This window comes from Rhinoraja longicauda, chromosome 27 (genome assembly GCF_053455715.1).
Source record: "Rhinoraja longicauda isolate Sanriku21f chromosome 27, sRhiLon1.1, whole genome shotgun sequence".
NCBI lineage: Eukaryota > Metazoa > Chordata > Chondrichthyes > Rajiformes > Arhynchobatidae > Rhinoraja > Rhinoraja longicauda.
Genome location: NC_135979.1, coordinates 29,248,882 through 29,261,228, shown reverse-complemented (window position 1 = coordinate 29,261,228; position 12,347 = coordinate 29,248,882). Strand labels below are relative to the sequence as shown.

Here is a 12,347-nt window from a genome sequence, read left to right as displayed (position 1 = left end):
TCATAGCGGCTAAAAACAAGGCAAGCGGTTCGATCAACAAGGTCTCGACATCAGTGACCACGCCACAGCGACGGCAAGATGGCGCCACGTCTCCCGCCAATTCTCCGAAAGCCCGCCATAAAGATCCGCACAAGCGCGGCTGGTGCTATTATCACCTACGATGGGGTAGCGAATCCCGCAACTGCCGCTCACCTTGTACCTTCGCGGGAAATGCCTCGGCCGATCGTACATAGGGGCAGTTACGATTGGCCAGAACCGGCGCCTCTATGTCCATGATCGATTCACGGACACAGAATTTTTGGTGGACACGGGAGCCATCGTCAGTATAGTGCCGCCGTCCGACCTCGAAACCAGATCGGGTAAGACAGGTCCCACCCTCATCGCGGTTAATGGCAGCACAATTCGCACTTTCGGTATACGGAAGATGTCCCTTGTGTGAGGCCTCCGCACGTACGAATGGCCATTCATCATAGCCGACGTCAAACAAGCGATCTTGGGAGCAGATTTTCTCTGGGCTTTTTCACTGGTCCCTGATGTCCGCGGTAACGACCTCCGACCCTCCGCCGAAGATGAGCACGTCGCTCCGACAATCGCCTCCTCGCCCAGCCCTACTGTCCAGGCCATCGTCGCGGCCCCCGACTCGTATGCTGAGATTCTGGCGGAGTTTCCAGAGCTGCTCGTCCAACGTTTCGACACGTCTTCGGCCAAGCACGGCGTGGTCCATCACATCCGCACCGAAGGCCCTCCTGTTTTCGCTCGGGCCAGGACGCTACCGCCAGACAAACTGGTGGTGGCACGGGCAGAGTTCAGGAAGATGGAGGAAATGGGAATTGTTCGTCAGTCTGACAGCCCGTGGGCCTCGCCGTTACATATGGTCTCCAAGGCATCTGGGGGGTGGAGACCATGTGGCGATTATCGGCGTCTCAATGCTGTCACCACGGCTGATCGCTACCCCATACCGCACCTACAGGACTTTTCATCTGGGCTGGAAGGAGCGGTGGTGTTCTCCAAAATCGATTTGGTGCGAGGATACCACCAGATCCCGGTGCGACCGGAGGACATACAGAAAACTGCAACAATTACTCCGTTCGGGTTGTTTGAATGGTTGCGTATGCCTTTCGGTTTAAAGAACGCGGCACAGGCTTTCCAACGACTGATGGACCGCGTGGGCCGGGATTTACCCTTTTTGTTTATTTATTTAGACGACATCCTGGTTGCCAGCACCTCAGTACAGGAACACCAGGCCCATTTGCGGACCGTGTTCCAGCGGCTCCAAGACCACGGGCTCATAATCCAACCCTCCAAATGTCAATTCGGCCTTCCTGCTCTTGATTTTCTAGGGCACAGAATTACCCCTGCCGGCGCCTCCCCTTTGCCCGAAAAGGTGGAGGCTATCCGGGCATTTCCTAGGCCCACCACAGTAAAAGGGCTACAGGAGTTCGTAGGCATGGTTAATTTCTACCATAGGTTCGTTCCGGCAGCTGCGCGAGTCATGCGCCCGCTCTTCCAATGCCTTGCAGGGAATCCGGTAGAGTTGATATGGTCCCCGACCGCAGAGTCGGCTTTTACAGCAGCTAAGGCAGCTTTGGCAGACGCCACCATGTTGGTCCACCCGAGCCCCTCCGCCCCCACGGCCCTGACGGTTGACGCCTCTGACGTGGCGGTGGGCGGGGTTCTGGAGCAGCAGGTCGGTGGCCGTTGGCAGCCTTTGGCGTTTTTCAGCCGGCAACTAAATTCGGCTGAGCTGAAGTATAGCGCATTTGACCGAGAGCTTTTGGCCCTCTATTTAGCTGTTCGTCATTTCAGGTACTTCCTTGAGGGCCGCCCATTTGTGGCCTTTACGGACCATAAACCATTAACATTTGCTTTTGTCAAATTGTCTGACCCATGGTCGGCCCGCCAGCAGCGGCACCTGACTGCTATCTCCGAATTCACCACCGATGTCCGTCATGTCGCGGGTAAGCTTAATGCCGTTGCTGACGCCCTGTCTAGACCTGCTTTTCCCCCTATTTCGGCGGTGGACTGCGAAGTGGATCCCCAAGAGCTTGCGGAGGCACAGCTTCTGGCAGATACCGCTTCGGCATACCAGTCCACCACTTCGGGATTGAAGTTGGCCCAGGTAGCTTGTGGGTCAGAAGGCACAAAAGTCTGGTGCGATGTTTCTCTTCCCCGTCCCAGGCCGGTAGTACCGCCCTCCCTTCAGCGCCGGGTTTTCGATGCCATTCATGGGCTGGCGCACCCGTCCATCCGCTCCACCTCTGCTTTGGTAGCAGCTCGGTTTGTCTGGCATGGCCTACGGAAACAGGTAGCGGGTTGGGCGCGTGCCTGCGTTCCCTGTCAGACCGCTAAAGTCCAGCGCCATGTCCAGCCCCCCGTACAGGATTTCGAGGTCCCGGCTGTTTGTTTTTTCCACATCCACGTGGATTTGGTCGGTCCTTTGCCTTCCTCCCGGGGCTACACCCACCTCCTCACGGTGGTGGATCGGTTCACCCGGTGGCCAGAGGCTTTCCCATTGTCTGATATTTCGTCAGCGTCTTGTGCTAGGACTTTGGCCCTTCATTGGGTAGCTCGTTTCGGGATCCCGGCAGTTATTACCACTGACAGAGGCCCACAATTCACTTCGTCCCTCTGGGCCGCGCTCGCAGAACTGTACGGGTCCAAGTTACAACCCACGACTGCATATCACTCCCAGGCAAATGGACTCGTAGAAAGGTTCCACTGCCAACTTAAGGCGTCCCTCAGTGCAAGGCTTGAAGGCCCGGACTGGGTAGACCAGCTCCCTTGGGTTCTTTTGGGCATCCGGACTGCTCCTAAGCTAGATCTCGGTGCGTCGTCCGCAGAGCTAGTATATGGCTCGACACTTCGAGTACCCGGAGATCTGTTTCCGGACCCTTCAGACCAGCTGCCTACAGTCCCATCAGTGTTAGCATCTCTCCGGGAACGGGTGGGCTCCCTGGCTCCAGTTCCGACTTCACGTCATGGGTGTCCCATGGTACATGAACCGCCTTCCCTGAAGGACTGAGAGTTCGTTTTTCTGCGAAAAGATTCCCATCGCGCCCCGTTGCAGAGGGTCTATCAAGGGCCGTTCCGGGTTTTGCGTAAGGGAACGGCTACCTTCACCTTAGACATGTGCGGCAAGAGTGAGCTCGTCTAGGTGTCCCGGCTCAAACCTGCACATTTGGATCCGGATCAACCAGTCCTGGTCGGTCAAACCCCTAGGAGAGGCCGACCTCCGTTAGTTCCGCTCAGTCCAGGACCCCCCGTTCCGACAGTTCCTCCAGGACCCCCCGTTCCGGCAGTTCCTCCAGGACCCCCCGTTCCGGTAGTTCCTCCAGGACCTCCCGTTCCGGCTGTTCCGCCAAGTCCGGAACCCCCGGCTCCTGTGGTTCAGGCTGTCCCTCTCCGTAATCGTTATGGTCGCGAAATCCGGCTCCCTGCTAGGTTCCGCACCTCGGGTTCTGGGGGGGGTCATGTAGCGACCATAGAGAATGGTCCAGGTCGTCGAACCCTCGGATTGGCCAGCGAGGTCACGTGTGAACGCGACCATGGGGATTGGTCCAGGGAGCGACATCGCTGATTGGCCAGCGATGTCATGTGCGCGTTTGGCGCACGAAATAGTTAGTTCGGCGAAGTCTTCGAAGAAGACTGTAAGTTTTTGATGGTTGTCCTTTACCTTGTTGTTTAACTCTGTATTCGAATATTGCGGCTGCAATAAACTTCTTCTACAACCAACAAGTTTCCGGACTCGCCATACTATACAAATAAAATTGACTTGACTTGACTTAATCCAATGCCCTTTAGTTTTAGACTCCCCAACCCTTGGATGGAAACTATGGCTGGTCACGTTACACGATACGATACGATACAATACGATAAAACTTTGTTCATCCCTGGAGGGACATTGGTCTGCCGTCAGTGCACGAAAACTTGAAATTAGAAGTGAAAACAAAAAAGAAAAAGACAAGCAACTGTTGTCTGGCTGCCACGTGCACGGCGCCTTCACCGGAACAAACGAACAAACAAACACAGGCTTATCCCCTGGGCAGAGGATTCTAAACTAGAGTGTGTCCCCCACCCCCCTCCCCCACGCCAGGTCCCCATTGTTCTTCCCGGCAGTCCCCCCCCGCCGGGTCCTCCATTGTCTTCCGCTCCCCCCCTCATGCTCATCGACCTCTGATCGCGTGTCAATCGCAAGGCCCCACCACCTCCGGGACTCCCGTTGCCACCGCTCGTTTATTATCTATGCCGCTCATGATTATATGCATCTCGATAAGGTCACTCCTCAGACTCCTATGGCCCAGGGATAAACGACCCAGCCTATCCAGCCTCTCCTTAAAGTTTAAACCCTCCAGACCCAGTGATATCTCTGTCAATCATTATTGCACCCCTTCATGTTTAACGACATCCATCCTACAGCAGGATGACCAGAGGTGTACACAGTACTCCTAATGTGGCCTTACCATTGTCAGAACATGGCGTCCCAACTTCATGAAGGAAGGAACTGCAGATGCTGGTTTATACTGAATATAGACGCAAAATGCTGGAATAACTCAGCATCTCAGAATAGAAGGATATCCAGAGATGCTGCCTGGTCCGCTGAGTTACTGTCTATCTTCTGAACTCAATAACCTGACTGCTGAAGGCAAACATGCCAAACACCTTCTTCCCCATAGTTCAGGCAGCATCTGTGGAGAGAGAGAGAGAGAGTTAGCATTTCTGGCTGATGATCTTTCATCAGCTTTCTATCTGTTTCATCAAAAAATGATGATTGCAAAAATGTATTGGAATTGAAATATCACTGTAGAACATGATTTTGAAAAACCATGGTTTGAAATATCATTGATAGACACAAAATGCTGGAGAGACTCAGCGGGTCAGACTGCATCTCGGGAGAAAAGGAATAGGTGACGTTTCGGGTCAAGGCCCTTCTTCAGACTGAGAGTCAGGGAAGAGGGAAACTAGAGATATGAGAAGGTTCAGCACATATCAGAGCCAGCTTGTCCAATATGACTTTGACACCCCCATGCTGTAAAATGATGCTGGCTGAGATTTAATCATAGGCTTTCTCAATTTAAAACGGAAACCTGGCGCCTCAATGTGTTTAAGAGGGGACTGCAGATGCTGGTTTACACCGAAGGTAGACGCAAAATGCTGGAGTAACTCAGCGGGACAGACAGCATCTCTGGTCTGAAGAAGGTTCTCAACCCGAAACATCACCTATTCCTTCTATCCAGAGATACTGCCTGTCCCGCTGAGTTACTCCAGCATTGGGTGTCTACCTTAATGTGTGTAATATTTTTTACTCTTTATCATATCTTCATAATCTTCAAATCAGCTCCATATTTCAGCAAATGTTTCCACAACACCAATAGGTCCATGGTCCCATGGTCTGTACACTAAAGTCTGAACAACCATCAGTTATTCATGAGTGTCAAACACAATGGAAACAAATCCATGAATTCAATTGAAATGATTTGATTAATGTTTCTGATGAAACGCCATCAAAACGGAATGTCCAATTAATAGAAACATAGGAACATAAAAAATAGGTGCAGGAGGACGCCATTTGGCCCTTCAAGCCAGCACCGCCATTCATTGTGATCATGGCTGATCATCCACAATCAGTAAACCATGCCTGCCTTCTCCCCATATCCCTTGATTCCACTAGCCCCAAGAGCTCTATCTAACTCTCTTTTAAATTCATCCAGTGAATTGGCCTCCGCTGCCTTCTGTGGCAGAGAATTCCACAAATTCACAACTCACTGGGTGAAAAAGTTGCTTCTCACCTCAGTTTTAAATGGCCTCCCCTTTATTCTTATAATCATTCTAATGAATGATTACACGTTAAGATTTCCATAATAAGTCTTGAAAATCATACAACAAACTGCAGATGTTGGAAAACTGAAACAAAAACAGTAGATATTAGAAGCACTCAGCTGGTCTGGCAACATCTGAAGATTCTCTGTCAATTCACTAGATGTTTTCAAGAGAGAGTTAGATTTAGCTCTTAGGGCTAACAGAATCAAGGGATATGGGGAGAAGGCGGGAACGGGGTACTGATTTTAGATGATCAGCCATGACCATATTTAATCGCGGTGCTGGCTCAAAGGGCTGAATGGCCTTTCTAAAACAGAGTAAGATAGAAAAAATATTAATTTTCAATCACAGAGAATCCATATCAATGATTTGGATCAGAATGTACAAGGCATGATTAGAAAGTTTTCAGATGAGTCTGAGGTGGCTGGTATTGTAGGTAGGGAAGATGGTTATCATAAATTTCAGCAGGATCTTAATCAGTTTAGCAGGTGGACTGAGGGATTGTTGATGGAAGTTAATACAGTGGAATGAGAGGTGTTGCATTTAGGTTTTTCTTACAAGGGAAGGATGTACGCGGTAGACTGGTAGTGTTGTAGCGCAGAGAGATCTAGAAGTGCCGGCACATAGTTCCTTGACAGTGGCGTCAAGGGAAGATAGGGTGGTCAAAAAGGCTTTTGGCACATTGGCCTTCATCAGTATTGAGTATCGAAGTTGGGAAGTCATGTTACAGTTGAATGAGACATTAGTGAAGCTACATTTAGAGTATTGGGTTCAGTTTTGGTCACCATGTTATAGGAAAGATGTTGACTAGCTAGAAAGGGTGCAGGGAAGATTTATGAGGATATCGCCAGGAGTCAAGGGCCTGAGCTATAGGGAGAGGCTAGGACTCACAGAGTTGTACAAAATCCAGAGAGGAATAGATTGGGTAAATGCATGGAGACTTGTGCCCAGAGTAGGGGAATCAATAACCAGAGAACATCAGTTTAAGGTGAGGGGAGAAAGATTTAATTGGAGCCTGAGGGGTACATTTTTTTACACAAATGGTGGTGGGTATATGGAATGAGCTGCCGGAGGAAGTAGAAACTTCATCCATTCCTTCTCTCCTGAGATGCTGCCTGACCTGCTGAGTTACTCCAACATTTTGTGAATAAATACCTTTGATTTGTACCAGCATCTGCAGTTTTTTTCTTACACTATCATAACATTTAAGAGACATTTGGACAGGTACATGGATAAGATAGGTTTGGAGGGTAATGGACCCCACTGAGTTCCTCCAGCACTTTGTGTTTTGCTCCCAGGAAAAAATGTTTTAGTTTTCTTTTAAACTCACTCCACCCCCAGCAGCGAATGATGGAGACGCAAGGAACCAAAGATGTTGGAATCTTGCGTAGAACACAAAGCCCTGGATTAACTCGGTGGGTCAGGCTGCACCTCGGGAGGGCATGGATAGCTTTAGTTTAGTTTAGTTTAGTTTAGAGAGACAGCGCAGAAACAGGCCCTTCGGCCCACCGGGTCCGCGCCGACCAGCGATCCCCGCACATTAATACTATCCTACACCCACAAGGGACAATTTTTACATTTACCAAGCCAATTAACCTGCAAACCTGCACGTCTTTGGAGTGTGGGTAGAACCAAAGATCTCGGAAAAACCCCACACAGGTCACGGGGAGAACGTACAAAGTCCATACAGACTGCACCCGCAGTCAGAATGGAACCCGAGTCTCTGGCGCTGCATTCGCTGTAAGGCAGCAACTCTACCGCTGCACCACCGTGACCGCCCATATAATGTAAGACTATAGTGCTTGTTCCATACGTGCTCGTGAAAACCACACCAAGGGTCCCCTTTATCTTTTATCTGTGCACTGTGGACGGTGTGATTGTACAATTTTTCGTTTGACTGGATGACACCCAAACAAAAGCCTTTCAATGTACACGTGATAAATATAAACTCAACAAAACAGAGGGAAAAACATTGACACAAATTGCTGGAGTAACTCAGCGGGACAGGCAGCATCTCTGGAGAGAAAGAATGGGTGACGTTTTGGGTCGAGACCCTTCTTGCCGCCGAAAGGGAAAAAAGGTATTTTTTAACTTGGGAAAAAATAATTTGTTACCAGTTTTTCAATGCCCTGTAGTTTCTTCAAGACACAATGATAAAGATACCACTCAGTTTTCACTATGAAGTGTTTTCTCTTGGTAGGAAAATCCATTTTTCATTACATTTGAGATAGATAGAAAATGCTGGAGTAATCCAGCGGCGTCTCTGGAGAGAAGGAATGGGTGACGTTTCGGGTCGAGACCCTTCTTCAGACTGAGAGTCGGGGAGAGGGAAACTAGAGGTATGAAAAGGTACAGAACAAATCAGAGCTGGCACCGATGACCAAGGAAAGGTGGAGCCCACAATGGTCCATTGTTGATGAGGAAGAGATGATAATGATGGGATATATGGATGCAAACAATGGAACTAGCAGGATGACTAGCTTTGGAGAGGGGCAGAGAGAGAGGTTACTTGAAATTAGAAAAAATAATATTTGAATTATAATATGACTGTTGACTCCCCAATGTTGCATGAATAGACCAAAATCTGGCATCATAGAATCAATGTGTAGGAAGGAACTGCAGATGCTGGTTTACACCAAAGATCAACACCAAAGACCCGAAACATCATGCAGAGATGCTGCCTAATTTTATCTTTGTATACTTCGTTGTCACCTTCCCCGAGCTAACAATTCAACATTTTTCTTGAACTTTGTCCCCTTTGATGTCCTGTTTTCACACCCTTCCAGATCTCTGTGTCTCCCTCTCCCCTGACTCTCAGTCTGAAGAAGGGTATTGACCTGAAATATCACCCATTCCTTCTCTCCAGAGATGCTGCCAGAACTGCTGAGTTACTCCAGATTTTTGTGTCTATCTTCAACCCAAAATGCTGGAGTAACTCAGTGGGACAGGCAGCAACTCTTGAGAGAAGGGATGGGTTACTTTTCGGGTGGAAGGAAGGTTCTCAACCCGAAATGTCACCCATTCCTTCTCTCCAGAGATGCTGCCTGTCCTGCTGAGTTACTCCAGCATCTTGTGTCCCTCCTTCAATCAATTTCAGAGGAACTGAAAGAAATTTGCATTAAGCGAGAAATAGTATTGGGTAGACTGATGGGACTGAAGGCTGATAAATCTCCAGGGCCTGATGGTCTGCATCCCAGGGTATTCAAGGACGTGGCTCAAGAAATCGTGGACGCATTGGTGATCATTTTCCAATGTCCAATAGATTCAGGATCAGTTCCTGTGGATTGGAGGGTAGCTAATGTTATCCCACTTTTCAAGAAAGGAGCGAGAGAGAAAACGGGGAATTACAGTCAGCTAGCCTGACATCGGTGGTGGGGAAGATGCTGGAGTCAATTATTAAAGGGGTAATAATGGTGCATTTGGATAGCGGTAATAGGATTGGTCCAAGTCAGCATGGATTAATGAAAGGGAAATCATGCTTGACTAATCTTCTGGAATTTTTTTGAGGATGTGACAAGTAAAATGGATGAAGGAGAGCCAGTGGATGTAGTGTATCTAGACTTTCAGAAAGCCTTTGATAAGGTCCCACACGGAAGACTGGTGAGCAAAATTAGAGCACATGGTATTGGGTGTAGGGTATTAACATGGATAGAGAATTGGTTGGCAGACAGGAAGCAGAGAGTAGGAATAAACGGGTCCTTTTCAGAATGGCAGGCAGTGACGAGTGGAGTGCCACAAGGCTCGGTGTTGGGGCCACAACTATTTACCATATACATTAATGATTTGGATGAAGGAATTAGAAGTAACACTAGCAAGTTTGCGGATGATACAAAGCTGGGTGGTAGTGTGAACTGCGAAGAGGATGTTGGAAGATTGCAGGGTGACTTGGACTGGTTGAGTGAGTGGGCAGATACATGGCAGATGCAGTATAATGTAGATAAATGTGAGGTTATCCTTTGGCGGCAAAAATAAGGAAGCAGATTATTATCTCAATGGTGTCAGATTAGGTACAGGGAATGTGCAGCGAGACCTGGGTGTCCTTGTACACCAGTCACTGAAAGTAAGCGTGCGGGTACAACAGGCAGTGAAGAAAGCTAATGGCATGTTGGCCTTCATAATGAGAGGATTTGAGTACAGGAGCAAATAAGTCCTTCTGCAGTTGTATAGGCCCTTGGTGAGACCACATCTAGAGTATTCTGTGCAGTTTTGGTCTCCTAATTTGAGGAAGTACGTCCTTGCTATTGAGGCAGTGCAGTGTAGATTCACGAGGTTAATCCCTGGGTTGGAAGGACTGTCATATGAAGAAAGATTGGAAAGACTAAGCTTGTATTCACTGGAGTTTAGAAGGACGAGAGGGGATCTTACAGAGACGTATAAAATTATAAAAGGACTAGACAAGCTAGATGCAGGAAAAAATTTCCCAATGTTGGGGGAGTCCAGAACCAAGGGGCACAGTCTAAAAATAAAGGGAAGGCCATTTAAAACTGAGGTGAGAAGGAACCTTTTCACCCAGAGAGTTGTGAATTTGTGGAATTCTCTGCCACAGAAGGCAGTGGAGGCCAAATCACTGGATGAATTTAAAAGAGAGTTAGATAGAACTCTAGGGGCTAGTGGAATCAAGGGATATGGGGAGAAGGCAGGCACAGGTTACTGATTGTGGATGATCAGCCATGATCACAATGAATGGCGGTTCTGGCTCGAAGGACCAAATGGCCTCCTCCTGCACCTATTTTCTAATCTTGCCCCTCATCATACCTGTTACCGCAACAGTTAATGACTCGGGCTTCTACGCTATCGAAGCGGGCTTTGTTCTCTGATCTGACTAATGGAGGTCACAAGATCACTGGGTGGTTAAAGATTCTGAAATGAGTTTGGTGGTTCTCCACGGATTCTCCAGTGAAGATCTATGACCAGTCTTCATAAAAATGCTCAGGTGGTTAGCTATTTTTTTAAAAGTCTGTAAATCCATTTGCTTGCTGGGCTTGGGGGATGTGTAAGCATTGGCAGGTAAGTGTTGTTGGATGTGGCTTTTTGCCACGTTACGGGTGGGAATTGAGCAAGGGGTCCATTCTGTCCTGTGCCTAATGCGATACATTCCTACTACACAGCCTCACTATAAAACCGACAGAGAGAGCCATGCAGACAAGTACCAAAAGAGATTTTATTTTCCACGATCGCTGATTGAGTAACACGCAATGCGTTTTATATGTGTGATGTGACGGACGGGATTTGTTTCCGTCTGTATGGTAATTTATTGAAGTTCCCTGAAGTGGAGGCAGATCACGTGCAGTCTCGGTGGTGCCTATGACCCCTGAGAGAAGCTTTCCAATTTCATCTCCGTCTGTCAAAAAAAAAAGGGCGACCTACTCCCACCTCCACCGATGACTCTGGGTCTCCGTCAGTGCATCTGTTGCTGGGTCCACATCAGCACCAAATCACTGCTTCTAACCATGGTGCACCTTGCAGGGCGGCTGCCTCGCAGCGCCAGAGAACCGGGTTCGGCCCTGTCCTCGGATGGAGTTTGCACAATCTCCCTATGACCGCGTGAGTTTCCTCCAGGTGCTCCAGTTTCCTCTCACACTCCAAAATGGCGCGGGTTTCTCGGTCAGCTGAATGGTGTGGAAGGAGTGGATACAAAAAATGGGATGACGTAGAACTAGTGTGGACGGCTGATCGATGGTCAGCATGGGGTATGGTGGGCCGAAGGGCCTGTCTCCATGCTGTATCTTTCAATCAATCAGTCTAAATGTTATCTCCCTTTACTTTACTTTACACTTTATAGATACAACGTGGAAACAGGCCATTCGTCCGAACAGAAATCACTCCACACACTAGCACTATCCTACACACTAGCGACAATTTACAATTTACAGAGGCCAATTAACCTACAAACCTGTATGTCTTTGGAGTGTGGGAGGAAGCCGGAGCACCCGGAGAAAACCCACGCAGTCACAGGGATAACGTGCAAACTTCACTATACATATTAAGATGCTTCTCCAAGTCTCTGCTTGCCTCGTTTAGTTTGCACTGTCCCGTTCATCCAGCACCTGATTATTATCTGAAAACATCACAATTTAAAAATAACTGCAGATGCTGGTACAAATCGAAGGTATTTATTTCACAAAATGCTGGAGTAACTCAGCAGGTCAGGGGAGACAGAATGGGTGACGTTTCGGGTCAAGACCCTTCTTCAGACTCCAGTCCTGACCTGAAATGTCACCCATCCTTGTTCTCCAGAGATACTGCCTGACTCGCTGAGTTACTCAAGCAATTTGTGTCTATCTTTGGTGTAAACCAGCATTGGCAGTTCCTATCTACACATCGATATGCTTTGATAGTTAGACTGGTTGAAATATGGAAACAGGCCTTGTGTCTCCAAGGACCATTGATCGCCTATTAACACTAGTTATCACACTTTTGCTTCCACTCCCTGCACACTATTGGCAATTTACCGAGGCCGATTGTTTACAAACCTGCCTATCTTTGGTATGTGGGAGGAAACCGGAGCACCCGGAGTAAACGGACAGGGC

The 12,347-nt window shown here is 48.4% G+C and overlaps 1 protein-coding gene across 3 annotated transcripts in view; it reads left to right on the top strand.

The window, feature by feature from the left end:
* Nucleotides 1-12,347, top strand: part of LOC144606858 (glutamate receptor ionotropic, kainate 3-like) — a 552,253-nt gene that overhangs the window by 459,799 nt on the left and 80,107 nt on the right. The window lies entirely within an intron of this gene.